General features: G+C 48.8%; 1 long non-coding RNA gene across 1 annotated transcript; it reads right to left on the reverse strand.

The window, feature by feature from the left end:
- Positions 1-1,404: 1,404 nt before the first annotated feature.
- Positions 1,405-2,151, reverse strand: LOC140916933 (uncharacterized). Its single transcript, XR_012160690.1, has 2 exons — positions 2,083-2,151; positions 1,405-1,494 (listed from the first exon to the last, which is right to left on the reverse strand). It is a non-coding gene; the product is annotated as an uncharacterized lncRNA (long non-coding RNA).
- Positions 2,152-18,660: the final 16,509 nt, after the last annotated feature.

Here is an 18,660-nt window from a genome sequence, read left to right on the forward strand (position 1 = left end):
CATAGTGGATGGCTTTGCCGCAATGGGATTCCCTAACTGTGGTGGAGCCATAGACGGAACCCATATCCCTATCTTGGCACCGGAGCACCAAGCCGCCAAGTACATAAACCGCAAGGGGTACTTTTCGATAGTGCTGCAAGCTCTGGTGGATCACAAGGGACGTTTCACCAACATCAACGTGGGATGGCTGGGAAAGGTACATGATGCTCGCAACTTCAGGACTCTGGTCTGTTTCAAAAGCTGCAGGAAGGGACTTTATTCCCAGACCAGAAAATAACTGTTGGGGATGTTGAAATGCCTATATGTATCCTTGGGGACCCAGCCTACCCCTTAATGCCATGGCTCATGAAGCTGTACGCAGGCAGCCTGGACAGTAGTCAGGAGCTGTTCAACTACAGGCTGAGCAAGTGCAGAATGGTGGTAGAATGTGCATTTGGACGTTTAAAGGCGCGCTGGCGCAGTTTACTGACTTGCTTAGACCTCAACGAAACCAATATTCCCACTGTTATTACTGCTTGCTGTGTGCTCCACAATATCTGTGAGAGTAAGGGGGAGACGTTTATGGCAGGGTGGGAGGTTGAGGCAAATCACCTGGCTGCTGGTTACACGCAGCCAGACACCAGGGCGGTTAGAAGAGCACAGGAGGGCGCGGTACGCATCAGAGAAGCTTTGAAAACCAGTTTAATGACTGGCCAGGCTACGGTGTGAAAGTTCTGTTTGTTTCTCCTTGATGAAACCCCCCGCCCCTTGGTGCACTCTACTTCCCTGTAAGCTAACCACCCGCCCCTCCTCCCTTCAATCACCGCTTGCAGAGGCAATAAAGTCATTGTTGCTTCACATTTATGCATTCTTTATTCATTCATCACACAAATAGGGGGATGAGTACCAAGGTTGCCCAGGAGGGGTGGTGGAGGAGGGAAGGAAAATGCCACACAGCACTTTAAGCACAGCACTTTAAAAGTTTACAACTTTAAAATTTATTGAATGCCAGCCTTCTTTTTTTTGGGCAATCCTCTGTGGTGGAGTGGCTGGTTGGCCGGAGGCCCCCCCACCGCGTTCTTGGGCGTCTGGGTGTGGACGCTATGGAACTTGGGGAGGAGGGCGGTTGGTTACAGAGGGGCTGCAGTGCCAGTCTGTGCTCCAGCTGCCTTTGCTGCAGCTCAACCATACACTGGAGCATACTGGTTTGGTCCTCCAGCAGCCTCAGAATTGAATCCTGCCTCCTCTCATCACGCTGCCTCCACATTTGAGCTTCAGCCCTCTCTTCAGCCCGCCACTTACTCTCTTCAGCCCGCCACCTCTCCTCCCGGTCATTTTGTGCTTCCCTGCACTCTGACATTATTTGCCTCCACGCATTCATCTGTGCTCTGTCAGTGTGGGAGGACAGCATGAGCTCGGAGAACATTTCATCGCGAGTGTGTTTTTTTTTTTTCTTTCTAAGCTTCACTAGCCTCTGGGAAGGAGAAGATCCTGTGATCATTGAAACACATGCAGCTGGTGGAGAAGAAAAAAGGGACAGCGGTATTTAAAAAGACACATTTTATAAAACAGTGGCTACACTCTTTCAGGGTAATCCTTGCTGTTAACATTACATACATAGCACATGTGCTTTCGTTACAAGGTCGCATTTTGCCTCCCCCCACCGCGTGGCTACTCCCTCAACCTTCCCCCCTCCCTGTGGCTAATAGTGGGGAACATTTCTGTTTAGCCACAGGCAAACAGCCCAGCAGGAATGGGCTCCTCTGAGTGTCCCCTGAAGAAAAGCACTCTATTTCAACCAGGTGACCATGAATTATATCTCACTCTCCTGAGGATAACACAGAGAGATAAAGAACGGATGTTGTTTGAATGCCAGCAAACATACACTGCAATGCTTTGTTCTACAATGATTCCCGAGTACGTGTTACTGGCCTGGAGTGGTAAAGTGTCCTACCATGAAGGATGCAATAAGGCTGCCCTCCCCAGAAACCTTTTGCAAAGGCTTTAGGAGTACATCTAGGAGAACCGCGAATGCCAGGGCAAAGTAATCCTTTCACATGCTTGCTTTTAAACCATGTATAGTATTTTAAAAGGTACACTAACCAGAGGTCCCTTCTCCGCCTGCTGGGTCCAGGAGGCAGCCTTGGGTGGGTTCGGGGGGTACTGGCTCCGGGTCCAGGGTGAGAAACAGTTCCTGGCTGTCGGGAAAACCGGTTTCTCAGCTCACAGCAAGCAAGCGATCTACAACCTCATCATCATCATCATCATCATCATCTTCGTCCCCAAAACCTGCTTCTGTATTGCCTCCATCTCCATTGAAGGAGTCAAACAACACGGCTGGGGTAGTGGTGGCTGAACCCCCTAAAATGGCATGCAGCTCATCATAGAAGTGGCATGTTTGGGGCTCTGACCCGGAGCGGCCATTCGCCTCTCTGGTTTTCTGGTAGGCTTGCCTCAGCTCCTTCAGTTTCACGCGGCACTGCTTCGGGTCCCTGTTATGGCCTCTGTCCTTAATGCCCTGGGAGATTTTGACAAAGGTTTTGGCATTTCGAAAACTGGAACGGAGTTCTGATAGCACGGATTCCTTTCCCCAAACAGCGATCAGATCCCGTACCTCCTGTTCAGTCCATGCTGGAGCTCTTTTGCGATTCTGGGACTCCATCATGGTCACCTGTGCTGATGAGCTCTGCATGGTCACCTGCAGCTTGCCACGCTGGCCAAACAGGAAATGAGATTCAAAAGTTCGCGGTTCTTTTCCTGTCTACCTGGCCAGTGCATCTGAGTTGAGAGTGCTGTCCAGAGCGGTCACAATGGAGCACTCTGGGATAGCTCCCGGAGGCCAATACCATCGAATTATGTCCACAGTACCCCAAATTCGAGCCGCAAGGTCGATTTAAGCGCTAATCCACTTGTTAGGGGTGGAGTAAGGAAATCGATTTTAAGAGCCCTTTAAGTCGAAATAAAGGGCTTCATTGTGTGGACGGGTGCAGGTTTACATCGATTTAACGCTGCTAAATTCGACCTAAAGTCCTAGTGTAGACCGGGTAAAGGCTGTAAAATAGGAAATACTTTTTCACCAGGAGGGTGGTGAAGCACTGGAATGTGTTACCTACGGAGGTGGTGGAATCTCCTTCCTTAGAGGTTTTTAAGGTCAGGCTTGACAAAGCCCTGGCTGGGATGATTTAGTTGGGGATTGGCCCTGCTTTGAGCAGGGGGTTGGTCTAGATGACCTCCTGCTGTCCCTTCCAACCCTAATATTCTATGATTCAGCCTCCTAGTGAAATAGTGTTTCCTGATATCCAACCTAGACCTCCCCCACTGCAACTTAATACCGTTGCTCCTTATTCAGTCATATGCCTAACTCCATCCTTTTTGGGAAACCCCCCCCCGCCCCCGCAGATAGTTGAAGGCTGTTATCAAATCCCCTTTCACTCTTCTCTTTTGCAGACTAAATAACCCCAATTCCCTCAGCCTCTCCTCATAAGTGCCTAGCCCTCTAATCATTTTTGTTGCCCTCTGCTGGACTCTCTCTCCAATTTGTCCACATCCCTTCTGTAGTGGGGGGCCCCAAAACTGGACGCAATACTCCAGATGTGTCCACACCAGTACCAAATAGAGGGGAATAATCACTTCCCTCGATACGCTGGCAATGCTCTTACTAATGCAGCCCAATATGCCATTAGCCTTATTGGCAACAAGGGCACACTGACTCATATCCAGCTTTTTGGCCCCTGTAATACCCAGTCCTTTTCTGCAGAACTGCCGCTTAGCCAGTCGGTTCCCAGCCTGTAGCAGTGCATGGGATTCTTCCTTCCGAAGTGCAGGACTCTGCAGTTGTCCTTGTTGAACCTCATCAGATTTCTTTCAGCCCAATTCTCCAATTTGTCTAAGTCAGTCTATCCTATCCTCCAGCATATCTACCTCTCCCCCCAGCTTAGTGTCATCCATGAACTTGCTGAAGGTGCAATCCATCTCATCATCTAGATCGTTAATCGAGCATTGAACACTACCTGTTGAGCCCGACAATCTAGCCAGCTTTCTATCCACCTTATAGTCCATTCATCCAATCCATACTATTTTTTAACTTGCTGGCAAGAATGCTGTGGGAGACCGTATCAAAAGCTTTGCTAAAGTCAAGATATATCACATCCACTGCTTTCCCCCATGTCCATCATAAAAGGTAATCAGGTTGGTCAAGCATGACTTGCCCTTGGTGAATCCATATTGACTGTTTCTGATAACCTTCCTCTCCTCCAACTGCTTCAGAATGGATTCCTTGAGGACCTGCTCCATGACTTTTTCCAGGGACTGAGGTGAGGCTGACCAGTCTGTAGTTCCCCAGATTCTCCTTCTTCCCTTTTTTAAAGATGGGCTCTATATTTGCCTTTTTCCAATCATCTGGGACCTCTCCCGATCGCCATGAGTTTTCAAAGATAGTGGCCAATGGCTCTGCAGTCACATCAGCCAACTCCCTCCGCACCCTTGGATGCATTAGATCCAGCCCCATGGACTTGTGTATGTCCAGCTTTTCTAAATAGTCCTTAACCTGTTCTTTCACCACTGAGGGCTGCTCACTTCCTCCCTATACTGTTCTGCTCAGTGCAACAGTCTGGGGGCTGACCTTGTCTGTGAAGACTGAGGCAAAGAAAGAATTGAGTACTTCAGCTTTTTCCACATCATCTGTCACTAGGTTGCCTTCCCCATTCAGTAAGGGTCCCACGCTTTGCCTGACCACCTTCTTGTTGCTAACGTACCTGTAGAAACCCTTCTTGTTACCCTTCACAACCTTTGCTAGCTGCAACACCAGTTGTGCTTTGGCCTTCCTGATTAAAGGTTCATTATTTGGCCTTCCTGGAAAAAGGCTAATGTAGTGCCCAACTTTAAAAAGGGAAGAAGAAGGATCCGGGGAACTACAGGCCAGTCAGCCTCACCTAACTCCCTGGAAAAAATCATGGAGCAGGTCCTCAAGGAATCAATTCTGAAGCACTTAGAGGAGGGGAAAGTGATCAGAAACAGTCAGCATGGATTCACCAAGGTTAAGTCATGCCTGACTAATCTAATTGCCTTCTATGACAAGATAACAGGCTCTGTGGATGAGGGGAAAGCAGTGGACATATTATTCCTTGACTTTAGCAAAGCTTTTGATACGGTCTCCCACAGTATTCTTGCCAGCAAGTTAAAGTATGGATTGGATGAATGGACTGTAAAGTGGATAGGAAGCTGGCGAGATCGTCTGGCTCAACAGGTAGTGATCAACGACTCCATGTCTAGTTGGCAGCCGGTAGCAAGCGGAGTGCCCCAAGGGTTGGTCCTGGGGCTGGTTTTGTTCAATATCTTTAGTAATCTGGAGGATGGCGTTGATTGCACCCGCAGCAAGTTTGCAGATGACACTAAACTGGGAGGAGTGGTATATATCCTGGAGGGTAGGGATAGGATACAGAGGGCCCTAGACAAATTAGAGGATTGGGCCAAAAGAAATCTCATGAGGTTCAAGGACAAGTGCAGAGTCCTGCACTTAGGATGGAAGAATCCCATACACTGCTACAGACTAGGGACTAAGTGGCTAGACAGCAGTTCTGCAGAAAAGGACCTAGGGGTTGCAGTGGACGAGAAGCTGGCTATGAGTTAGCAGTGTGCCCTTGTTGCCAAGAAGGCTAACGGCATTTTGGGCTGTATAAGTAGGGGCATTGCCAGCAGATCGAGGGACTTGATCATTCTTTTCTATTCGACATTGGTGAGGCCTCATCTGGAGTACTGAGTCCAGTTTTGGCCCCATACTATAAGAATTGGAAAGAGTTCAGCGGAGGGCAACATTTGTGGATTCCAGGGGCCTGGAACACACGACTTATGAGGAGAGGCTGAGGGACCTGGGATTGTTTAGTCTGCAGAAGAGCAGAATGAGGGGGGATTTGATAGCTGCTTTCAACTACCCGAAAGGGGGTTCCAAAGAGGATGGATCTAGACTGTTCTCAGTGGTAGCAGATGACCGAACAAGGAGTAATGGTCTCAAGTTGCAGTGGGGAAGGTTTAGGTTCGACATTAGGAAAAACTTTTTCACTAGGAGGGTGGTGAAGCACTGGAATGCGTTACCTAGGGAGGTGGTGGAATCTCCTTCCTTAGAGGTTTTTAAGGTCAGGCTTGACAAAGCCCTGGCTGGGATGATTTAGTTGGGGATTGGCCCTACTTTGAGCAGGGGGTTGGTCTAGATGACCTCCTGCTGTCCCTTCCAACCCTGATATTCTACGATTACACCCCTGCATGCTCGAGCAATATTCTTATGCTCCTCCCATGTCATCTGTCCAAGTTTCCACTTCTTATAAGCTTCCTTTTTGTGTTTAAGCTCACCGAAGATTTCTCTGTTAAGCCAAGCTGGTCACCTGCCATATTGGCTATTCTTGCTGCACTTCAGGATGGTTTGTTTCTGCACCCTCAGTAAGGCTTCTTTGAAAATACAGCCAGCTCTCCTGGACTCTTTCTCCCCTCTGCTTATATTAGCCTCCCAGGAGATCCTGCCCATCAGTTCCCTGAGGGAGTCAGTCGACTTTTCAGAAGTCCAGGGTCCGTGTTCCGCTGCTCTCCTTTCTTCCTTTTGTCAGGATCCTGAACTCGACCATCTCATGGTCACTGCTGCCCAGGTTGCCACCCACTTCTACTTCCCCTACCAATTCGTCCTTGTTTGTGAGTAGCAGGTCAAGAGGTGCATGGCTCCTAGTTGATTCCTCCAGCACTTGCGTCAGGAAGTTTTCAGATTCATGAGTGACTCTGGGATCATTCATGCAATCTAGCTGGGTCTGGGGCTCCACATGCAGTTGTGCTGAGTGATAACAACTCTTGGAGGGGCTTGCTGCTTGTCACTAGCAAAGCATTGTGAGAGACAGCCAAGGCTGGAGAGTTAAGGGAGCACAGCGGTAACACTGTTCCAGGCTGCACCCCAGGGATCCAGTCACAAATGCATTTGTGGATTCAGTGAATTATGCCCATCTGCCACTACGCTTTGTATGAACACTATACTTTGTATGAACAAAGATTTATCCATTCAACATATGTAACTTGATTCCCAGTGCACCATTTGTTCTGAGGAAATGTTGGATCCTGCCAGGCTTTCCCAGCTGTAGTTCTGGGAGGTCTTTAGCTTATCCTCCATAGTGGATTTTGTCCATTGCTTGTCTCTTCCTTTTCGTCTGTTACTCCTTTCACCATTGCTAGTCGTAGTAATGCTGAGGCTATTGGCACCAAGATACGTGTGTGTCTTGTACCAAGATGCTGCTGTTGCCTTCTGTGGGAGTGTGTCTCCATTCAAGTATGGCTTGCCATATATTTTTACAGCTTTTTTTTAACAGTCTTAAAAACATCCCCTGCCAGTTTGGCTTTGCCTTGTGACTGGCTGTGATACGACTGAATTCCCATTCCTAGGTCAATGGCACAAACTCATTGCCAGTGAACTGGGACCTGTTGTCTGGAACTGCCCACTTTGGGGTCCCTTGCCTGCTGACATGCTGCATTGCTTTGTCTGTGATTGCTGTGGTGGTGTCTAACAGTTCATCTAGTTCCCAGAAGTCTGAACAGCAGTCTGCAGTGTGGAGGTAGTTTGTGGCTTGCATGAAAAGGTCCTTTCCTATGTTGCCCCAAGATCTGTGGGGGGTGCTGTGTATTTTCACTTTCTCCTTTTGGTGCTTGGCCTGCAATTCCCCACATGCATCACAACTGCTCACCAGGTCTCAGATATCCTCGGTCATAGTGTCTCTGGCTTTCTGGCTACAGGCTTCTATTCTAGAATAGCTCCAATGTATTCTCAAGAGTTTCTGCTCTCAGTGCTTTGGGTGTTATGATGCGACTGCTTGTAGAGATTCCTTCTTGGACACTCGTCTTGTCCCAATAGTTCAATTGTTCTTGGGAGACAGTATGGGCTCCTGTAAATCTTTTTCTTGTATGGCTTTGGTTTTGGATTCTTTCTAGCCCTTGCCTTGAAAATGGCACCTAACTGACTTGGTTAGTGCTTTCCACATCTTTCCATCAGGTTGAGGATTTCATATTCTTGTGCAGTTGCCATATTTTCCTGCTGATTGCTTATCCAGAGCAAGCTTGCAACTATGTACAGCTCAGTGCCTTTCTTGTAGTCTAACCCTTAGCTATAGTGTTGTCATTTCAGTAGCATACACGGAACAAGTTTGGGGATGCTAGCAGGAATTTTTTTGAAAATGCTTTCTAGTGGTTTATGGTCACTTCCGAGTCGAATGATTTCCCATTAGAACACACTGACTGAACTTTTCACGAGTGAATGCAATTGCAAGACATTTAATTTGTAAGGCCATACAAATAGGAACAATGAATGTCAGCCATATTTACAGGATGCGGGACTCTCTTCTGGGAAGCAGGGACTCTGAAAAGACTTGGAAGTCATGGGTTGATAATCAACTGAACACAAGCGCTCAATGCAACATTGCCTTAACCCTTTTGGCCACAGTCTTGGGGGGTCACAGTCCTGCATAAAAGGAGACAATTCATGGCCCTGCACACTTGCATGAGAATGGCCTCCGCAGTGGATTCTCCAGTTCCAAAATGATTGCTACTGGTCAGCAGAAAATCTGGCCTTGCAAGTTGCTTCTCCACTGCTTCTCCACTGTCAGTGCAGCTCTCGTTCTGGTGTCCCTGCAGTGGAGGTCTGGGGCAAGCTCAGCACGCAGATCCAGGAATGTGGCCTTGCACACCCCAAGGTTCTGCAGCTGCTGCTTGCCATCCAAAGCCTGCATTATGATGCGATTCCCGTCAGTCAGTGCTTGTTTCACAGGCCCCAAAGCAGCGCTCCACCATTTGCACCTACTTGGTGAGCACAACCAACAATCTTGAATTGGTCCTTGCAAACCAACAGCAATCTCGTCTCTTGGAAACTGTCATGTCCCCATGGCTTTTCTTGCGGCTCTGCAAATATTAGAGGATCATGCATCCTGTGCTTACAATGCTCATAACAACAATGCAGAGCTTGCAGGCTCCATGTTTCTGTTAGAGATGGCACAGTGACAAGTCCTGGGGGTGGAGTGGAGCTAGAGATTTTCAAAAAGGTTTGAAAATTATGGGATAGAGATGGCATTATGTGGTGGAGAAAGTTGCATGATGGGAGCTTGACCCTACAGTCCCACTCATCCCTACATGACTAGTTTCTGCCCCACCATGCATTGCCAAATGTCCCAAAAGACAATGCATTGGACAGTGGTGAGTTGCACAGTGGGATATCAACCCATGATGCACCGCACCATGGTTCAATACAAGCACTTCTGAGGAGTAAGTGTAGCGCTGATGCAAGAGGCCGAGTATCCACATGCAAAACAGTGATATACTAACTGTGGTGGTGATGTCTACACTGCAACCTTTTGCTGATGCAAGTTACATGCCCTAACTCTCCTTTTTCCAACGACTGCAGCTTGTTAATTGCCCACTTTAGTTTGATTTCTTGCAACGTGTTAATTCCTTACACTTAACACTCTGTTCCACCTTGTGTTTAGCTGTGACACTCTGAATATATTGCCCAGCCCTGAAGAAGAGCTCTGAGCTCAAACTCATCTCTCACCAACAGAAGTTGGTCCAATAAAAGACATTACCTCTCCTACCTTGTCTCTTTAAAATGTACTAAGACCTGCCAGGCCTGATTGCCCCAGCTACCCTGGGGCAAGACAAGACAGCTGCCAGAGTGGTGCGATTCCTGCTGGCAGCAAACAGCCTGCTCCAAGGGAATATGGCATACAGTCAGAGGTGGGTGTGGAGAAAGGCTGGTCAGGATCTGTAGGGGGAAGGAATGGCCTAGCAAGCTGGAGGGAAGTGCCGGCGAGCAGGCTACAGGGCCATCACAGACTAGACCAAGTCCAGTAGCCAATGGACTTGGGATTGGCCAATGCCTAACTTCTCCTATACAGATGGCCACTGGTGCTGGGCAGGACAGAGGAGGGAAGAACTTGGAGAATCCCAGCCCTTGCGGTGACTGGCATCCACCCTGCAGCATGAGAGATCCTGACCCATACAGTGGGGATGAAGGTGGCACGTGGGGTCTTGCCAGGAGAATCTGCCTATCCTGAAACAATAAGATGCCCAGAAATCACCCTGGGAACACTCTTGTACATATTCCAGTGACTGCCCAGAGCCAGCCTTGGGGGCCCTCTGATTTTTCGGAACAGATGCTCCTCTGAATGCTGCTCCACAATGGGGAATGTTGCTGTCTTGGCACCCAGTGAATTTCTGAGTGCTACCTGGAAGGCTCCTCTAAGGCTGCCTTGAAGACTTCCCAGCACAGCACCAGCAGGAAGCAGAGAAAAGCCTGGAATCGTGGACAGCGAGCAGAGTGCCAGACAATCAGTGAGGGTCTGACTGCCTCCCACCTGGCACCTTGGGTCCTCCTCCACACTGGGTGTGCCACGCTACCAAGTCCAACTTGCTCAGTGTGAGTTTTTGCTCCTGCTTTGCACAGATGACTGATGCTGCAAAGTGCCAGGCAGGAAGGATCAGAACCCATGCGCCTGGCACCTGCACAAACCCCAGCCATCTCCAGTGGCATGATGAGCTTTCTGCTCTCTTCAGCACACAGGACAGATGCCAGATTCAGCGTTTAGCTTCTCTACAGGAAGGACCTTCACTTCCACCTAACCTCACCCTGCAGGCTCTACCCTTCCCTGCCACAGCAGCTCCAGTAGCCAACCAAAAACCCTGGGAACTAGGCAGTTCCCCCTCACCTGGGAACAAACCAGCTTCCAAGGGATTAACTCATCACTGCTTACAGTCAAGTACTTTTATTGGGATGTTTAATTCCCCACAAAGGCTGATTTGGAAGGACAGAATCAAGCAGCCTCAGGGGTCCCTGTTTTGTAGACCGTTCATGTGAATGGGGGCCCTCCATGTAACTACCCTCTCCTGAAGGATGAGGGTCCTGGATTCAGCAGTGGTTTGATAACCACGCATGTAGGGAACAATGGGGAACCATGGATTAAAACCACAGGGAATTCTGCAACATGAAGAGTTTTAGACAGGCTGATGTTTGGGTTTGAAAGCAAATGCCCTGCCTCCAAGAATGAGTCTTCTGGGAGTGCCAGGGACTGAGCCTCTCCTGCCGCATCCATTGCCTGGAGCCCTGTGACACTGCAGTCGCTACTGGGATGGCAGCCCTGGGAATTGAAGTCCTTTTGTCTAGCCACAGAAGGGCTACAGCACACAGGCTTCCCCATTCTGCCCTGCCATGGTGCGTCCTGCCCCACCCAATGGGTAAGCGCTAGAGGGGGGTCCACACTGAGTGACTCATTCAGTTTTTTGCTTTGCTACTGAGATTCAGCCAGAGCCCCAGTTAGTGGCAGTTGTGATGTGATGTGGCCTGTGCAGCCTCCAACATACATCACTGGTGTGGTCCCTGATGTGAACAAGAGCCATTACCTAGTGTCCTGGCTGGATTCAAACCAGGCAGCTAGAGACAAGACTCTGGCCTAATTCTCCCAGAGTGCTTGTCCATCTCCTCTCCCACCACAGGGCTGTGTTTGCACGGAGTGATGTGCCTAGGAATTGCTTTGTTTCTCTGTCCCATGCTACAAGGATGTTTGTGCCACACCCACCACCGTGCTCCCTGCGTGCCTGTGGGGACTTCGGGATGAAGATTGCAGGGAAAGGCAATTGGCCTGGCCAGCCATTGTCTGTGTTGGGATATTAGGAGGGGTGAGCTCAGCCCCAATCTCAGTTCCTTTTGTCTGAATCTGCAGTGAAGTCACTGTGTTGTCTCCTGCTACTGGAAGGCTTGTGATGTCACCCATTCAGCACTCTGACTTCACCACAGGTTCCAATGAGAGAAGAGGGGTGTGATGAGGTGTTCACCCTACACTGGCTTAGAAAGGGTTAATGATGCTGAAACAGGACCAATTAAGCAGATAGGCCACCTAATTCCCCTTGCTATGGCCTAAATAACATCAGATTAATGATGGAGCCCAGCTGCGAAGGAACAGGTGGGTCTTGTATGGAGCCAGGAAGCTGGCAGCAGAAGGGGGCTGCAGAAAGGGAGTTTGCAGCCATTCTCTGGAAAAGAAGGAAGGAAGGAAGGTCCTACCTACCTGGGGCAGAGTAGAAACCCAGGGGTCTAAGCTCTGCAGGAAGGGTTTATCCAGGAGGGTAGTGGAGCAAATAGCCTGAGCAGGAAAAGACTCAAGGAAACAGCAGCAAGATGGGACATTACAGACCTTGCCACTGATTAGAAGGTCTCAGACCTGGAATGTGGAACGTAGGGCAGGCCTGGGTTCCCCTACCAGGCACTGGGAAGTGGCACCGTCTGGGCAGCGAATGGGAAGGCTGCCTGAGGTAGTTTGAACAGAAAGACTTGATACCCCAGAACAGAGAAAACACATAGTGACCTGGCTGGAGGGTCAAGATGTGAAGAGTTGCAGAGGGAGACATCAGGCTATGCAAATGAATGACAGAAGGGGACATCAGGCCTGGAAGGAGCTAATCCCTAGAGCAGCCAGGAGGAGGTGCACTAGCAGTGAGTGAACTCTATTACAAGGGGCTACGATGGGGGAGGGTGTTAACCTAAATCTGCAAATATCAAATGTGACAGAAGGCTGCAAAGCAAGGGACAAGCAAGTGGATTTCTGCTTTCAGCCTGATTCACTGGAAGTCATTCCAGGAAACAGGCCCCGCTGTACAGCAGGCTACTCTCCTGGTGCCTAGGAACAATGGCAACTGGTCCATTAAATATGCAGCCCTAAATAAAACAAAGGGGCAAGACTAATGGAAGGTTGTAACTGGAGGTGGGATGGGGAGGAGTCACCGAACATAGAGGTAAGAGGCATTAATGCTTTCATTGAGCAAAAATGTAACCTTGGGAGCAACTGCTGGAAGGTGCTAGGGAGTGAAATTGTTGTTCTCTCCCACTGTGCTGGATTTGCCATAGATTCATAGATACTAAGGTCAGAAGGGACCATTATGATCATCTAGTCCGACCTCCTGCACAACGCAGGCCACAGAATCTCACCCACCCACTCCTTAGCTGACCAGTAGGTGCATTGTGTGGTGTGTCTGTGCAGGGGAGGAGACGCTGCAGGGAGGGGGAGTATGCAGGGACAGGCATAGGGGGCAGATTCTGGGATGTGTGCAGAGGCAAAGGGAATTTCCTGTATTTTGGGCTCAGTGAGCTTACCCCTGCTGGAATCATGAATGTGGGGAGAAGGCAGAGAGATCTCCGCAGCTGGGGGGTGTGGGCAAGGCAGAGGGAATCTCCCCAGTTGTGGGTGTGAGGAGGAGAAAGGCCTCCGTTCCCGTCCCTTCTGTGTCTGAACTGCAGCTAGAGCTCCTGAATGTGTGGCCTGTATTTGCAATAGGCAGATGCGTGGGCTGTGCTCCCAGCTGAGTTGGAAGGCAGAAGCATGCAGATAGGCTGCCATTTGTTGGTGTGTTTCAATCCAGACAGCATAGCCTCTTCCATGTGGATGCTGTGGAGATATTCTATTGTGCTGTTTAGAATATTAAACTTCACATCCAGAACATTAGCCAAAGTGATGGCACCATCTGCTGCATAATCATGGACCTCTGTACACAGCTCTGTTAATGAATCTGCCTGTATGTTTCCAGCACGCCCAACACACCCACCCGTGCTCTTCAAGTCTTGATCTGCAGCAGGCTCTGCTATTCCACTCCCGTGCCTGGGTTTCTTCCTGTTGTGAGCTGTACACACCTCTCCAAAGGCCTGGATGGGAGACCACCCAGCTAACTTTCACTCATGACCTAGGCATGGATTTGAGTTGGTCTTGAAAGACCACAGCTGTTTGCTTAAACTCCTCCAGCCACACTGTAAGGGGAGACCAAGCCACAGGATAAATAACAGCATTGCTACTAGGAGCAATAGGCAGCAGAGGCTCATAGATTCATCGATTCCAAGGCCCAAAGGGACCATTGTGATCATCTAGTCTGACCTCCTGCATAGCACAGGCCATAGGTCTCCCTTGAATTAATTCCTGTTTAAATTAGAGCAATGGTTCTCAGTCAGGGGTCTGTGTGCCCCTGGGGGTAAGCAGAGTCTCCCAGGGGGTACATCAACTCATCTAGAGATTTGCCTAGTTTTACAACAGGCTACGTAAAAAGCACTAGCAAAGACAGTACAAACAATTTTTATATAGACAATGACTTGTTTATACTGCTATATTAGGGCTGTCAAGCGATTTTAAAAAAATTAATTGCATTGTTAAACAGTAATAGAATAGTGTTTGTTTAAATATTTTTGGATGTTTTCTACACTTTCCAATATATTGATTTCAATTACAACAGAATACGAAGTGTACAATGCTCACTTTATATTTATTTTTGATTACAAGTATTTGCATTACAGTACTTGTATTAGGTGAATTGAAAAATATTATTTCTTTTGTTTTTTATAGTGCAATCTCTTTATCATGAAAGTTGAACTTACAAATGTAGACTTATGTACAAAAAACAGATTTAAAAAATAAAATAATCTAAAATTTTAGAGCCTGCAAGTCCACTCAGTCCTACTTCTAGTTCAGCCAGTCTTTCAGACAAACAAGTTTGTTTACATTTACAGGAGATAATGCTGCCCATTTCTTGTTTACAACATCACCTGAAAGTGAGAACAGGCATTTGTAGGGTGACTAGACATCCTGTTTTTAAAGGAATAGTCCCATATTTCAGCTCTCCTGCAGGTGTCCTGACTTTTTCTTAAAAACGGGCAAATTGTCCCGTATTTTCTGTCTTCCCCATCTTTCCCTCCCTATCAGTACTGGTGGGTCCTGCTGCTGGCCAGATTGCTGCTTGCCAGCTGCCTGCCTACCAGCGGTGGGGGAGGAGGGGTCCAGTGGCCGAAGATGGGGGCGGATGTGCAAGGCTAGTGGCAGGGCCAAGATGCAGGGTGCAGGGCCGGCCGCTCCCCCGATGGTCTGTCAGCGCAATCTCCGCTATGCCCTGGCTCTCGTTCAGAAGCTTTCCCCCCCTCTCCCCCCTGTCCCATTTCTGGCCAGTGGTGGCTGCAAGCTGCGGCACCCAGTGAGAGTGGGCAGGTGCAAGGCGGCGGCCAGTTACATGTCGCCTCTGCTGTCCACCCATTGGCCCTTTACATGCTCCCCCTCTCCTATCCTCTCCTTGTTTGCCCCTTCACCCTCTAGCCCTGCAGCTTTTCAATATCCCCCCGGCAGGGCGCATCCCACTCCCAGCGCTGTGCGGAGAACCAGCCCCTGGTTCAGCTCACTAACAGCCTGGCCTGCAGGCTCCTTCCTTCCCCCCACTGCGTCTGGCTGGAAAGCCCAAGAGCCTCTGGCCTGGGGCACTAGCCAGGAGGAGCTGAGCCCTGCATGTGCCAAAGCCCCCCACAACGCTAACACAGGGAAGCCTCCACCCCACCCCCAGCTAAGCTCTGGAGTGGTAGTGAGGGGCAGGGGGAGGTGAAGCAATTTCCAGCCTGTTCACACCTCAGCCCTGCAGGCTGCCCAGCAGCCCCCTGGGCAGAGGCTTAGCAGCTTCTTCACCTGCCCCTACCACCTTGGGTCATACCCCCAAGGAGTGCAGGGCTGCTCCATCCCCTAGGCACCCTCCTTTGCTGAGCCACCTCTCTCGCTGGGTTTGCGGAAGCCCCCGCAGTCGGTTTCCCTGGGCCCTAGTGCACAATGCATCCTCAGAGCTTAACTCCTTCCTGTCCATGCTGCAGCCGAGGGACATGAGGCGGCTGGGTTATGTCAGTGGCCAGCAGCAGCCTGGAGGTGTTAGCTGCCTTTCGACACTGTGCGGGCAGGAAGGGACAAGCTGCTTCCACCCACTGGGGAGCGGGGTGGGGGGGGTGGGGGGGAGAGGAGCTCTGCAAAGGCATGGGCCAGGTCATCCCTTCCCCCTCCTCCTCTCCTGCAGCTGGAAGCAGCTCCTGCCCCTTCCCTCCCACACAGTGCCGAAAGGCTGCTGCTGGCCACATTGTGGTGTGAACCCTGGCAGAAATCCGTGGGGGAGAAAGGGCATGTGACCCTGCGTGTCCCCCACACATCTTGCTTCGGGAAGACGTAGTGCCAGATACGGGTCCCTCCCAGGGGCCCAGCCAGGCATGTAGGGTGCATGGCACTGGGCATGGAGGGTCGGGTTGGTTAGTCACCCTCCCTGTGAGAGAGGTGTACGGGAGTGTGTGTGTCATCCCTCCCCATGTGAACCCTAAAGTCTTTAAAGATAAGAAAGTAAATAAAAACAATCCGACTATGCAGTATTTCTTTTTAACAGGGGTTCGGTCAACTTGATGTTAATTTGAATGTTTGTACTGCGTAGTTCTGATTGCTGTTGAACTCGCTGGAATACAAGTAGTTTTCCCAGGTGTCCTGTATTCAGCACAGAGAAATATGGTCACCCTAAGCATTTGCATGGCACTTTTGTAGCTGGCATTGCAAGATATTTAGCATATCTGGCATGTAAACATTCATCCAAAATCTGAGAGGGATGAGGTGTGGAACATGCTTTCAGCAGTCTTAAAAGTGCAACACTCCCATATGGAAACTACAGAACCCAAACCACCAAAAAAAGAAAATCAACCTTCTGCTGGTTGTTTACATTTACAGGAGATAAACTTGAACAAGAAGTAGGACTGAGTGGACTTGTAGGCTCTGAGTTTTACATTGTCTTGTTTTTGAGTATAGTTATGTAACAAAAAAAAATACATTTGTAAGTTGCACTTTCACGACAAAGATTGCACTACAGAGGTGAACTGAAAAATACTATTTCTTTTGTTTATCATTTTACAGTGCAAATATTTGTAATAAAAATATACGCTTTGATTTCAATTACAACACAATACAATTTATATTAAAATGTAGGAAAACATCCTTTAACAAATTTTAATTGGCATTCTATTTAACAATTAAAACTGCAACTAATCGCGATCAATTTGAGTTAATCGCGTGAGTTAACTGAGATTAATCGACAGCCCTACTTGAAACTATAGACTGAAATGTAAGTACAATGTTTATATTCCAGTTGATTCATTTCTACCATATAATTATAAAATAAGAAAGTAAATCAAATTTTCAGTAGTAGTGCACTGTGACACTTTTTTTATAAATAGATTTTAGTGAGCTGAAACTTGAGGGTATGCAAGACAAATTAGACTCCTGAAGGGGGTACAGTAGTCTGAAAGGGTTGAGAGCCTTTGAACTAGAGGATTCAGAGTAGCAGCTGTGTTAGTCTGTATTTGCAAAAAGAAAAGGAGGACCTGTGACACCTTCGAGACTAACCAATTTATTTGAGCATGAGCTTTCGTGAGCTACAGCTCACTTCATCGGATGCATACTGTGGAAAGTACAGAAGACGTTTTTATACACACAAACCATGAAAAAATGGGTGATTATCACTACAAAAGGGTTTCTCTCCCCCCACCCCACTCTCCTGCTGGTAATAGCTCTATTACTAATTATTAGCTCTATTAGCTAATAGAGCTATTACCAACAGGAGAGTGGGTTCGTGTGTGTGTTTGGGGGGGGTGGGGTGGGGAGAAAACCTGGATTTGTGCTGGAAATGGCCCACCTTGATTATTGTACACATTGTAAGGAGAATGATCACTTTACATAAGCTATTACCAGCAGGAGAGTGAGGTGAGGGGAGAGAAAACCTTTTGTAGTGATAATCACCCATTTTTTCATGGTTTGTGTGAATAAAAATGTCTTCTGTACTTTCCACAGTATGCATCCGATGAAGTGAGCTGTAGCTCACAAAAGCTTATGCTCAAATAAATTGGTTAGTCTCTAAGGTGCCACAAGTACTCCTTTTCTTTGAACTAGAGGATGTCTCCTAGAAAAACATCCCATCTTGGTCTTAAAAATTGTCAATAATGGAGAATCCACCACAGCCCAGGTAAATTATCCCAGTGGTTAATTACCCTCACTGTTAGAAATTTGCACCTTATTTCCAGTCTGAATTTGTCTAGCTCCAACTTACATCCAGTGGATCCTGTTAGATCTTCCTGTGCTAGATTGAAGGGCCAGGCCCATTATCAAACTTTTGTTCCTCAGGTAAGTGCTTACAGATTGTGATCAAATCACCCCTTCTTCACCTTCTCTTTGTGAAAACTGAGCAATTTGTCTATCACTGCCAGGCAGGTTTTCCAATCCTTTAATCATTCTCATGGCTCTGCTCTGAAGCCCTCCCATCTATCAACACATTTATCAGCTTATCAGCAGTTCATGTGGCTTTTTTCACCAGCAGTGATTTGTCTTTTCAGGTGCTCGGAGGCTGTGCTGCAGCTCCAGGATACCAGGTTCTGGGCTGGGCCCAGCACAGGAGAGTCACCCAGCTCCCTCTCTGGGCTGCTCAGGGAAACCCTCTGCCCCCAGCTCCTGCTCCTGCACCTACATAACCTCACCTGCAATTCGAGGTTCCTGCTCCAGGAGGCCTTTCCTCCAGGTCAGGACCTTATACTGCTCTGGCTACCGCCTCTTGCAGTCACGCTGCTGCAGCCTGCCCTACCTCCCCACAGCACTGCACTGAGTGGCACGCTGAGTCTGATCAGTCCCAGGCTGGGCCTGGGAGGCCTTGTCATCACTTCCCTCCCCCCAGCATTCAGGGGGCCTCACCTGCCTGAGAATAGTCTCTCTTCTCCCCAGCCTGCAGAACTGCATTGTGCAGTGGTCTCTGTAACTCAAGCCCTCTGAATCTGCTCTCCACATGCACAGAGCAGTAGCCCAGCCCTTG

This window comes from Lepidochelys kempii, chromosome 9 (assembly GCF_965140265.1).
Source record: "Lepidochelys kempii isolate rLepKem1 chromosome 9, rLepKem1.hap2, whole genome shotgun sequence".
Classification (NCBI taxonomy): domain Eukaryota; kingdom Metazoa; phylum Chordata; order Testudines; family Cheloniidae; genus Lepidochelys; species Lepidochelys kempii.